The sequence below is a fragment of the Budorcas taxicolor genome, chromosome 25 (assembly GCF_023091745.1).
Source record: "Budorcas taxicolor isolate Tak-1 chromosome 25, Takin1.1, whole genome shotgun sequence".
NCBI lineage: Eukaryota > Metazoa > Chordata > Mammalia > Artiodactyla > Bovidae > Budorcas > Budorcas taxicolor.
The window spans coordinates 46413164-46425824 of record NC_068934.1 but is presented as its reverse complement, the minus strand read 5'-3'; the positions used below and the strand labels follow the sequence as shown (position 1 = coordinate 46425824).

Sequence of the window (12661 nt, the reverse complement as noted above, 5' to 3'; positions counted from 1 at the left end):
AGCTGGCCACGCTCACTGTGGGGAAGTCGAATTTCCAGTCTCCCCCAAGCAAAGCTACTCTGGGCTGTGGCCTCTGGCCAGCTCAGAGAGCTCCAGCCCACCCTGAGGGCCTCGCAGCGCAGGCTGGAAGAGCAGCCAGCAGCACAGGGGGGACAGAGAGGGGGTGGGGGGTGGAGACAGGCTCAGAAGTAGGGAGCCGGAGGGACTTGTGTCTGGGGTCACCCATCTGCCTCCCCTGCTCCCTGCAAGTCACCGCCCGGAAAACTTGGCCTGGCGCTGGGCCGGAAGCGAATGGAGCCAGCGTCTTGGGAGTCTGGGGACTTGTCAGGGTCCGGATTTGGGTGTCAGCCACAGGAGGCGCCGTCGGGATGGACTCTGGAAAGCTTCGAGTGGGGAAGACAGGGATGTTCGGGGCTGTGAAGGGCTGCCCGGGCATGGCTGGACTTGAGGCCTGGGCACCGAGACCCAGGGGGACCCACACAGGACTGTGGTGCCCCCTGGGCTTCTCCCTCCCTGGGCACCCAGGGAGGAGACAAGGTGGCAACGGCAGTCTCGGTGGGATGCGATTTGAGGATTTGGAGCCAGGCACCACGAAAATAATTGGAAAGTTTAGCCATAAATCAGAAGCTAATGAAACTGAAGCCATCATTCATTAGTTGTGCTAGCAGCGAGGAACGTGGCAAGGCAGCTTCTGATGTCAGAGACGCCCGAAGGCTTTCAGAGTGAAAGAGCAGCGCGTGCAGGGCCCTGAGCCGATCGGCTTCACCGGAGGGGTGGTGAGACCCCGCACAGCCCCATCCCCGCCCAATGGGCTTCCCCAGGAGGCAAGGTGAGGGCAGTGGGAGGAGCGCTGGTGTTTAAGATCTAGTCACGCCTCCACCTCTGTTAGATTCCTGTCCTCAGCCAATCACTGTGCCTCAATTTCGCATCTGTGAAAGGGGATAATAAGCGCTATGTCTGCCACTCAAGGTCAAGAGGGAGAGAATCAAGTAAGCAGTCGTGTTGGTGGTGGTTGTTTGGTGGACCACAGACTTTGCGGTCATCGACACTGTCCACGGAAGCCGCTTTTCTGGCATGCCTACTCTGTGCCATGCCCTGGGAATGGCAGAAAACCAAGGAAGGCCCGGGGCTCTTCCTGGAATAGAAGGACCCGCCTGCTCAGCCTGCCTCCTCTCTGCAGGACCGAGCTGGGCTCTTTACCACCTCCTCCCCCACTCCAGCCCCAGGGCTTCTGCACTTCTCGGGCTCACCTTTCTCAACCACTCCCTTTTCCTTCCATACCCATATCCACTCTTCCGGGTGGCGGAGACGTTTAGGCACCAATACCGTGCCATCTGCCCGCTTGTGGCAACCTCAGCTTCTTGGCCTCAGCGCTTTTTATCAGGATAAGGGCTCTGCTTCAAGCCCTGACTGACTTTGGAGATCGCCTCACCTCTCGATGCCTCAGTCTCCCTACGTATAAAGTGGGAAAAAACGGTCCCCACCTCCTGGGAGTCGTTGTAAACCAGATAGGGCACCAAAGCTTGAGAACGGTGCCTGGTATCCAGGAAAAGATGCTCCTCTCAGGATTGCTAGTTTGCGCCATTGTCATCAACCTCGCAGGCAGGATCCAGAGGGCGAGGCAGCGCGCCCGGCCCGTGGGAGCCTCTCAACAACTTCCCGACCAGCCTGAGACCCAGGAGGGGGCCCGCATGCTTGGGTACCGGCACTGCCCAACGAGGGAGTGAATCGGAAAAACCCGTTTCTCCGAAAACCCGACGCACAGTAGGTGCTCAAGAAATGGCCGGCTGACGCTAGGAAGCTAGTGGCCGGGTTGATGCAGGCTCACGTCCCGCTTCCTCCCACCCGAGGCGGTGGAACTCGGGCTGCCCACACGGTCTTGAAGGGTGTTATCTGCTCCCAAGGACACCCACTCCCACAACAAAGAGGCTCGCCTCCCCGGGGGCCACCTCGTCTCGGCGCACCCGGGAGGCGCAGCGGGCGAGAAGCCTGCCCGTCCCCCACGGCTGACCCCCGTCCTGACTCAGAAGCGGTCCCCGGTGGGTGCCGCTACGCCAGGGACTGAGGGTTGGAAGGCAGCCTCGTGAGACCCCGAGCGCACGGAGAGGCCTAAGGCCCAGGTAGCGCCCGAGGGGCGCGCGGCGACGCCGCCTCCAGCCGCGATTTAAAGGGCAGCGAGAGGCGGAGGGATCCTTTCCGACCGCTCAATACGAATCCCTCCGCTGCGAGCGAAGCGAAGCGACGACGGGCCTCGTCCTCTCAAAATTCGCTTTTTTGTTCCTCCGCCGCGGGAAGCAGCCGGCGGGGGAACTCATTTCTTTCTCGGGTTTCTCCGCCTCCCCCACCCCCACCCAACCCCCAGTCCCGTAAAAGCAACAGAGGCGGCCGAAGAGGCACGAGCTGAAGTGGTGTCCCTCCGCTCGGCCGAGGGTACTCCTTTTCGTGTCCTTCCACCGTTCCCGGGCGGCGTCCGAGCGGCTCACCGGGGGCGGCGACGCGTCTGCGGCGCGGACGGTGAGGCTCCGGGGCTATGAGGTGAGGGCGCCCGGGCACCGGAGACGGCACGCGCGGCGCCAGGACCCGGGGCGCGGAGTCGCCAGGCCAGCGGCTGCCTCCGGGATTCCCTGAGGCCGCGCGCGAGGCGAGGTGAGGCCCGCGGCGCGGGGGCGCGGGGGGGCGCGGCGCGGTGGGGGCGGGGGGCTCCGGCCGCGGCTGGGACTCATTTCCCGACAGCGGATGGAGCGGGTGGTGCTGCGGCGGGGGCCGCCATCTTGGATTCTACTCTTCCCATTTTTCTGTGGAATTATTTTTGGTGATTAATTTTCTTGGGGGACGAGGAAGTGTCGCTGGGCAGAGCGGGGGCCCCCCCCCAGCGGCGCAGCGGCGGGGCGGCGGGGCCTCGACGCGCCCCGAGGAGGAACGGGTAGCGCCCGGCGGTGAGCAGGGGGGCGGACGCCGGCGCGGGCGTGCGGGGGGCGGCGGGGCGCCGGCCGCGGGCGGCGGGCTGGGGGCGGGCCGGCAGGAGCGCGGGGGGCGCCGGGCCGGGGCTGGGGGGGCCGGAGCCGGGGCCGCGGGGGCGGTGGGGCCGGCGGGGGGAGGGGCGCGGCGGCGAGCGGGGGGCGCGGGCCCTGCAGTGGGCGCCGCGGCCGGAAGGGAGCGGTAGCGGCCGCCGGGCAGCGCCGGGCCGGCCCGCGGCCGCACGAGGGGAGCAGCCCCGCCGCTCGCGATTGGGGGACTCTGTTTTCCCTCTTCTCCAATGGGCAGCCGTGAACGGTCTCGCCCAATCTGCTGTCTCCGCCGCGCTCAACTTCGGGTTGTTTTTGTTTGGGCTGGAGCCTCACTCCTGGTCTCCTCCTGGGCCCGTCGTCCGTGCCTTCTCCTGACGGCGGCCCCGGCACCTTGGCCCGGGCTGGCTTCCCTGGCCCCGGGCTCCCCCCGCCCCGTGCGCTTCGGCCCGGTCCCCCTCGGTCTGTCGGCGTCTCGGGTCCCGAGGATACGGTCCCCTGCATCCCCGGAGATGATGAGCCGCGTCAGCCCCAACTGTGCGAGTGGGGGAAACGTGAAGAAGGTTACAACCGGACCCGACTTGCTGGGACGGTATAGAAGCACTTGGGACCCAGAGAAAGTCACTCTTTGTCGGTTTGGGTTCGTTTGACCCAGTTTTGGAGCTCTGGCTTCCGACCCATTGAGTAGGGGAAACTTTTTAAAGAATACCGAGGAGGCGAACGTGTGTTCTTTGAAATTAAGTTTTTCAGAACTTGCCAAACGAAATTCTCTCCGGCGGCGGGTGGAGGGTGGAGGGGGGGGAGAATCTTTATTTAGAGTAGGACGCAGAGGAATTGATTGATTGTGATTGTGCTACTTTTCATCAGGACCTTTTTCAGACGTAAAGCGTTTCGATATAAAGTACAGTGGAGCATGGCTTAATAAGATCATTAATGGAAACAGTTGCCAGCTGAAGCGCTTTTTTTCCTTCCCCCTTTGGTCTTTAATAGTAAGAACACGCCTGTAACTTTTGGTGATTAATTGTCCAAGTGTAAGCATTGACTTTATCTTTGGGGCTCCAAAATCACTGCAAATGGTGATTGCAGCCATGAAATTAAAAGACGCTTACTCCTTGGAAGGAAAGTTATGACCAACCTAGATAGCGTATTCAAAAGCAGAGACATTACTTTGCCAACAAAGGTCCGTCTAGTCAACGCTATGGTTGTATGGATTTGAGAGTTGGACTGTGAAGAAAGCTGAGCGCCGAAGAATTGATGCTTTTGAACTGTGGTATTGGAGAAGACTCTTGAGAGTCCCTTGGACTGCAAGGAGGTCCAGTCCATCCTAAAGGAGATCAGTCCTGGGTGTTCATTGGAAGGACTGATGTTAAAGCTGAAACGCCAGTACTTTGGCCACCTCATGCGAAGAGTTGACTCATTGGAAAAGACCCTGATGCTGGGAGGGATTAAGGGCAGGAGGAGAAGGGGACGACGGTCGATGAGATGGCTGGAGGGCATCACCGACTCGATGGAAGTGAGTTTTCGTGAACTCCGGTAGTTGGTGATGGACAGGGAGGCTTTGTGATTCATGGGCAAAGAGTTGGACAGAACTGAGCAACTGAACTGAACTGAAGCATTTTGAAGAAGGAAGGGGGAATCAGTTTTGCCCGAAATCATCACAGATAATTTGTACCTACCAGGAATTTGAAGAGTTACTTAGTATAGACACAAGTTTACTTTGTAGCCAAATGTTTACCCCTTCACCACAGGTGTGGTCCTGTCACTGTGGGGCTCTCTAGAGTCCAAGATTAAAGTCCACAAACGCTTTGATCCCAGCTCATGTGGGAACTCAGGCCCTTTTTCCAGTTTCTAATCACTCAGCATTGTCTTCTGACGTCCGAGCTCGAGCCCCAGCCATTTCCCCTTCTGCTGTCTTTTGATCATGTCTTGCCCAGCACTCCTGCACTCCAGACCCCGGAATGACACTCCTCAGAAGGGCCTCATGAGAGTGTGACCTTCTGGGTAACTCTTTCACACCACACAGAGCTCTTAACACAGGTGCCGAGACAGCTCTCAGCTTAGAAGGCACACCTCCTGTGTGTTCCCTGAGCAGTTGTTACATTGAATTTGGTTATCTACCTGCCCATCCCATCTTTTTGGTAGCTTATTGAGTTATCTTCTCTGCTCAGAGCAGGTGCTCAATAGACACTTGATGAAAAATAGTAATTTATTAATAGAGCTTGGTGATTTATATGTAGTTCTTCAAAATACATGCATTCTACTATTATTACAACGTTGTTGTCGTCAACAAAACCACATAGTTTGAGACCGAAAGGAGTAATGGGGATATTTACGCTTCATTTTTTACCCATAAATTTTGAAACTAAACTCAAAGCCATTTCCAAGTGCTGTCTTGCCTGTGTTTTCATTCGTCTTCTTGTGCACGCTGAAGTGCTTGTTTTGAACTCTCCACACCGGAAGCAAATAGCAGTGGGCAGTGTGGGGGTCTAGCGGAACACGCATGTGAAGGAAGTGGCTGCAGGTTGTTTGTGTCTTTGAGCTTTGAGCTTTGTGGGTGGGGCATGTTGGTTTACACGTTTTCCCTTGGGTCCTATGTATCTGGGATTGAGTCTGGTTTCTGTTAGAGGGTCAGTTTGTGGCCTTGTGGGACATTAGCGTGTGGCCTGATTGTGTTGCAAAGCCATTTGTGTGTATAGCATGGTAGCAGCTCCCTGTCCACAGGAATGCCCTTCACACGGCTTAGGAAAGCAAATCCTTTCAGACAAATGCAGTCGATTCCGTTATCCTGTGCTGCCTGCCATGTATAAGCTTTACTTTCTCTCCTCTCATAAAATCCTTCTTTGGTGGGCAGGAGCTACAGGTCTCTGTCAGCCCTGGAACACTCTAATTGCTAAGTTTTCCACATTGTTAAAGATAGGGACCATGTGTCTTTGTTCCAGTGTGTATCTTAGTTCCACAGACACACTAAGGAAATGAAGAGAGCGTGGATAGCTGTGTCTCAGGTGGAGCTCTGTGCAGTAGAAGTTTTATGTGTAAAGATGTAACTCAGTTTTTCGGCCTGATTTTTAGTTACTTTTTATTTGGAGGGAAAATGTATTTGCTGATGTGTCTTGGTGTAGGATATGGTTTTAATTGCAATAAAAAGCACACACTTAAATTTACTACTGTGTAAAGCTAGCCAGTGCACTTTAAATTGCAAGTATCAGGAGTTCTAACCATTAAACACAGTGATTTGAAAAGTAACTTTTTTCTTGGATAGACTGTCAACTTTTAAATCTTAAAAAACATACTCTGAAGCTCTTAAGTATGAAATGTGAATTGAACCCTGTGGTTTCATGACCGAGCTCCATGGAACAAGCTGTACAAGGAAGGGTCCTAGTGAACAAGTGAGGAGTTCCACTGGGCTTAGGCAAGTTTCACAACTTTCTTTAAATTCTATCAACTCTACATTCCTTTCCCCCCAACCCCCCTCCAAAAACAAAACCCTTTACAAATCTGGTTTTATTTGAGTTCTTACTATAAGCCCTTTCCCCGTAATTTCGTGTTTCCTAGAAGATTAGACGGAGAAGGCAATGGCACCCCACTCCAGTACTCTTGCCTGGAAAATCCCATGGATGGAGGAGCCTGGTAGGCTGCAGTCCATGGGGTCGCTAAGGGTCGGACACGACTGAGCGACTTCACTTTCACTTTTCACTTTCATGCGTTGGAGAAGGAAATGGCAACCCACTCCAGTGTTCTTGCCTGGAGAATCCCAGGGACAGGGGGAGCCTGGTGGGCTGCCGTCTGTGGGGTCGCACAGAGTCGGACACACCTGAAGTGACTTAGCAGCAGCAGATTAGAAGTGTTGGTTGAGAGGAAATGGTCATATTTAACCAATATCTTAACTCTGTATTTTTCTACTAATGTGACTGGAGTTTGTCTTTGTCCAAATCAGATTACAGAAAGTCTGAGTAACTTTTCACTTACAAATGTATCTTGTTTTATTCAACAGACACGTCCTCAAATTTTAGTCACGCACATCTTATTTAACTTGCTTTACAGGACTTTACTATTTTAAAGGTGTGGAATAGAGAGAATCCATCTGTACAGGAAAGACTCATTACTTTGTTTTTCTAAACCCACATTAATGTCTAGTTTAAAAATAAAAACACTTTTGTTTTGATCCCCATGTTGCTCAGAGGCAGTGGATATATTGTCTTTATATAGTTGGTGATGGAAGCAGAACTGTTTGCGTTAATTCTAAAATATTCTCACAGAATGGAAAAAAAGTCACTGATTTCCATAGTCATTGATGCTCTGAATTATGTTTTGCTTCATGATTTTCCTCCCATTGGGTTGAAGGGCTCCTGGGGCCGCTGGAGGACTTTGGTCACTCGCTGCCTCTGTCTCCCGTGCCAGCCACATTGGGGGCTGGCAGCGGCTGCGTGAGACGGACGCAGACGCAAGCACTGCACGGTCTTCTCTGAGGATGTGCATGATTTCATAGTATAGCTAGACAGACAGTCCCGGGGCTGGATGAAGGGCCGCTGGAGTAAGAGTCGATACCTGTGTCCCAGTCTGCTCCTCCTTGTTTAAAGCATTGATGGAGCCAGGCCTTAGTTTCTTCATCTGTAAAACAGCTTAACATTAATCTCTGACACCACTTGCAATTCTAAAGTATGCTCTTTTACACTTAATCACCACCCATTTTCTCACTTCTAAGAGCTAACTTAGTCACTTTGCCATCTCTCCAATAGGTTTACATAGTCTTTCCTCCTTGTTTTGAAATATTATTAATTTGATGGTACAGCTTACAATCAGGCTTCCCTGGTGGCCCAGTGGTAAAGAATCCTCCTGCAATGCAGGAGATGCAGGTTCAATTCCTGGGTCAGGAAGATCCCCTAGACAAGGAAGTGGCAACCCATTCCAGTATTCTTGCCAGGAAAATCCCATGAGGAGCCTGGTGAGCTACAGTCCATGGGGTTGCAAAGAGTCGGACATGGCCCAGCAAGGGCACGCACAGCTTACAGTCAGTCGGGTTTTAGAATTTGGAGACGGGGATCCCAGAAGTTTGATTCTTAAGGTCTGTATGGCTCCCACCTCTCTGTGGCTCCTATTTGTCAATTGCATTTCTGCAGGATGTCCTATTTTCTGTATTATGAGAGCACACAGAGAAAAGAGCAAGTGATAAGCCTCTTTGTGGGTGATGCACATGTGACTCCAGTCTGGAAGTAGTCCTCCCGGACTTAAGCCAGGACGCTCGAGTTCTAGACCCAGGCTTACTGTTTAAGGCACCTTGACTTGAGGAAGGCAACTTCATTCTGAGCTTCAGCCATCTCATTTGTAGTGATAATACCTGTCTCACCTAGCTCATAGTGTTGCCAATCTGGGGAACCCTTGTTAGGTTCCCCAGATTGAAACAAACAGCTGACTTGGGCGTCTTTATAGGAGCACCAGGTCTGTAGATTTCTGTGACACTAGGATTGCCTCTCGGGTCTAAGGCAGAAGAGCCCTTCAGGTGAAGGTCATTCTGCTTCTGTTCTGCTCTCTTCTGTCTGCTCATCAGATACCTGGCTTTCTCAGGCTTCCCTTTGGTTTTGCAAAGGTCCCCCGCTCCGTAGTTGCCTAGTGCAGTTTCCCGAGAGCTGAAACTCTCATGCGCCCTCTAGTGTTTCCTGGATGCAAGCAGTATTCCAGCACCACGAACAGTGCCTAGTGGCTCCGGGTAGCTTCTTGGTGAATACTGGATTGAGTTGATTCTCGGTCTGCAGAATGAGTCATTTTGTCTGTCTCATTTTTAACAAGGTTGGAATATCTGATACAGTTTAACCTCTGAAGAGTATTTTCAGGAAAAGCCCTTATGTTGCATGTTGTGAAGGGATATGTATATTTGGCAAGAAAACCAACTTACTGTTAGGAAGATGGAACCCCCTCCCCCCACCCACCTGCTGAAGAGTAAAGGGGGCTGATCCTTCAGCCGGTAGACGCTGGAGCTAGAGAGGCCAGATACAAACCCGCTTCTCCTTTCCCCTCAAAAAAGAGACAGAAAGACACCTCATTCAGAGGAGGATTTAGACCAAGCCAGTTGCCTCAGAAAACATTTGTTTCTGGGTGTAAACAGACACCGGAGTCTTTGATCCAGAGAGGTGATTGGGCCTCTGTATTCGCGCTGTTTGGTGTCTCCTTCGTGATCCTCCAGTTGGAGGTTTGCCCCACATTAGTCTCTCCTGTATCCTGCTTGTCTCCTTTATCGCTCTTACCAGAACTTACCGTTCCATACCTGCTTGTCTCTCATCTCATACTGCACTCTGAGCTCTGTGAAACCAGGAGCCATGTCTGTTTTGTTTTAGGGTCTTCCTCATCACCTGTGAGGCAAAATATGTTTAAAACTTTGAGTCAGGCTTACATTGCTTTCTTGTATGGTCAAGAGTGTATATGTAGTCTTTTAATGTGACCTTTTGTTTTTTTCTCATTCTCTTAAGGCTTCCTCTTATTTGTGAAATGAGGGTGATAATAGTCGTATAAGCTATTGTATATTTTTAATGTTTTATGTTACAAATTGTGTTGTGTAATTTGCTATTTTATGTTTGTGAATATTAAAGACCTATTGTATATTGAAGGTACTGTGATAGGGATAAATGATACGATATATATGAAGTTATTGGCACAGTTGTTGGATCATAGTGCGAGCAGCCAGGTGGCCCCTGTGGCGCTCAGCTCCCCGCTCATGTCTGAGCGGACGCTCGCTCAGCTGTGTGTCGGGCACCGGTGCGCACTGAGTAGCCCGCACCCCCAAACACTATGAGTTGGGTGCTCCTGTGCACGGCCTGTCTGCCTCTCAGGATGCCAGTGTGTGCTTCTGGCTTCTTTTCTTTTCTCTTCACTCCACTTTTATTTCAGTGGCCATGATAAAGCTCAGAAAGTCTTCTTTTTGGTGTCATGTGTTGGTAGCGTATTACTTGGTCAAGAAGTGGCAAGTCTGTGGCGTAGACAGCGTTGAATTGCTCGCCAAGCTGCAGGCTCCTGTCGCGCTGCCACCCGGCCGCGTCCAGCTCTCTGCGGCCCCGTGGACTGTGGCCCGCCAGGCCCCTGTGTGCATGGGATCCCTTCAGACCAGAAAACAGGAGTGCGGCGCCATTGATTACTCTGTTCACAGCCGCTTCTCTCCTGAGTTTCAGCACCTTAGAATGCTGGGTACTGCCCCTCCCTCAAATTTAGCAAGTCCAGACTTTCTCATCTTTCCTGCAAATGTGTTCCTTCTTCAGTCCCTAATGCAGTTAATGGCCATCTTGCAGTCTCCCCAGCTAAAACTTGTGTCCCAACTAGAGACCTCTGACGTGAGTTCCTTTCTGTCCCTCAGCACCCGTATCTGATTTCTCACTAAGTCTTGCCAAGCTTGTATTTGAAACGTGAAACCTTTCCTCTCTTCCCATCTACTGCTACTCTTCATTGCATTTAATTCTTTTAAGTGGTCTCTCTGCCCCCAGTCACATGCCTTTCCACTAGTGGGATACTTCTGTGAGTATAGTTGAGCATATTCTCTAGTCTTTCATCTGTATAACTGGGGGGGGAAATAAAGTACCTACTTTACGGGGCATGACAGTTACATGATAAAGTTAATTTAGGAAGCACTAGGTGAAAGGGAGGGCTTCCCTGGTGGTTCAGTGGTAAAGAATCCACCTGCCAACACAAGAGACAGGATTTGACCCCTGGGTTGGGAAGATCCCCCGGAGAAGGAAATGGCAACCCACTCCAGCATTCTTGCCTAGGAAATCCCATGGACAGAGAGTCCGGCTGGCCACAGTCCATGGGGTCCCAAAGAGTTGGACACAACTTAGTGACTAAACAACAGCAAGTGGATGGAGGAACTATTATTGTTTTAAGAAATGGAATTATAGTAAGAAAGATAATGTTTTATCAGATATACAACAAAGTATGTTTATTCTGTTGTATCAAAATATCTAGTTCCTCTGACTTTTAACATGTGAGGTATATTCAGTGATGTTTAATAATACATTGGTGCCGGAAGTCACACTCCTCCTCTTCAGGAGCAGTAGGAAAAGCAGAGCTGATCTCAACTGTATCATAAATGAGCACCTTGCTCCTTTTTATTTTCTTGAATCTTTGTACTTTTTCTAATGGATGAGGTGGTGTGATTTTTATTTTTTTCTTGTGGGGATTATGGTAGGATGAGGAATGGGGAACTTTTATTTGATGCTTGAAAGTTTTGTGAATGTATATCAGCATGCCTGGTCTTCTCTGTTTCTTCCTTAGTTACATGAAAAGAGGAGATACCTGGAGACCTTTATTGTATTAGCAGTTTCTGCTCATTTAATCCTTGTGCCGGACTTCTCTTCCTTTTACTAATGAGACATTAGCGAGGTTGAGTGACTTCTCCATGGTCACATTGCTGGAGAGTAATGAATGGAGCCAGGGTGGGCCCCGGGTGCTCTGCGCCCTCCCGAGCCACAGCCCGCTCCGGGGTGTGCGCTGCCCTCTGCCCAGTCTGCCACCCGGCAGACTCAGTCTTGGGCCAAGACTCGGATTCAGCCCGGGATTCACGTTTTTTATTTTTCTCACCCTTGTCTTTGCCCATAAGAATTGATGATTCTTTGTTCTACTTCCCTCAGAGCTTCTCGGGAACTGTGGACTGTGCTTACAGGGTCTTGCCACTAGGTGTCATGTGTTGATAGAAGAGTAAGATGCGGTTTGGGTCCCAGAGAGGAGGGTAACAAAGGAAGCGTCCTTGATTTTGTTTATGGACACTCCTAGGTGAGCAGGTGGAGCAAATGTGGAGAAATAGGGAAGGAGATTGGGGCAGAACTTCCCTCGGCAACCACATCAGCTAAAACCTTTATTTTAGAGATAGCTGAGTTGGAGGCACAAATCTTTCTTACGTAGAATCCTTTGTTGTGTACATACTGGCGTACTTATGGTGTACGTAAATAAGGTGCTTTGAAGCAGTATTTTCTGTAATGAGGAGTTTTACATGCTCAGCTGTAGATCAGTGCCTGAATAAGTGTAAGTGTTGTAAACATCTGATTGTAGACCTACCAGTGGTGGCTCTTTTGCTGTTTAAAATGGTCTGCTAAATGAAAAATTTAACGGTTTTAATTTTCACCTCTTGTTGTAAACATATATGAATATGTAACGTTCAGTATGATGCTTCTAAGGAAGGTCTTGGTTAACAGTGCATGAGTAATTCGATGTTTAGTTGAGGCACCAGTTGTATCTTCACAATCCATACAGCTCTCTCTCTAGCTATGTTGATACCTGCAGTTGAAGGGGGAAATGATTCTTAAAAATGTATTTTAACACCTGTTTAAAGGTGCTTAACATCTCCTCTGATGTGTTGGAATTTCATGCCTTTCTGGAGTCTAGCTGGAATGTATGTACACTTCGGCTTACCTTTTCACGGTCTCCATATTGCTTTCCTGGGTGTGCTGTAAAATACCACAGAGGTGGTGGCTTGTGACAGCAGACTCACCTTCTCTCGCAGCTCCAGTGGACCGGAGTTAGGGGCTGGGCGGGGCTCCCTCCAGAAGCTCTCAGAGAGCCTTGTTCTTGGCCTCCCCCAGTGTCCGGTGCCCGTGCGCTCCTTTGCTTCTGGCTGCCTCTCTCCGGTCTTTTCGTCGTCTTGTCAAAGTGTATGTGGTGTCAAATCTCCCTCGGCCCTT

The 12661-nt window shown here is 51.1% G+C and overlaps 1 protein-coding gene across 2 annotated transcripts in view; it reads left to right on the top strand.

Moving 5' to 3' along the window:
- Positions 1-2561: 2561 nt before the first annotated feature.
- KMT5B (lysine methyltransferase 5B) overlaps positions 2562-12661 on the top strand; it is a 55088-nt gene continuing 44988 nt past the window's right edge. The window contains exon 1 of one of the 2 annotated variants that reach the window (XM_052661839.1): positions 2562-2646. The gene's annotated coding sequence lies outside the window, so the exon portion shown is untranslated. Of the gene's footprint in view, positions 2647-2811; positions 2937-12661 lie in introns of those variants that run through there. The other variant, XM_052661838.1, reaches the window with a different exon arrangement.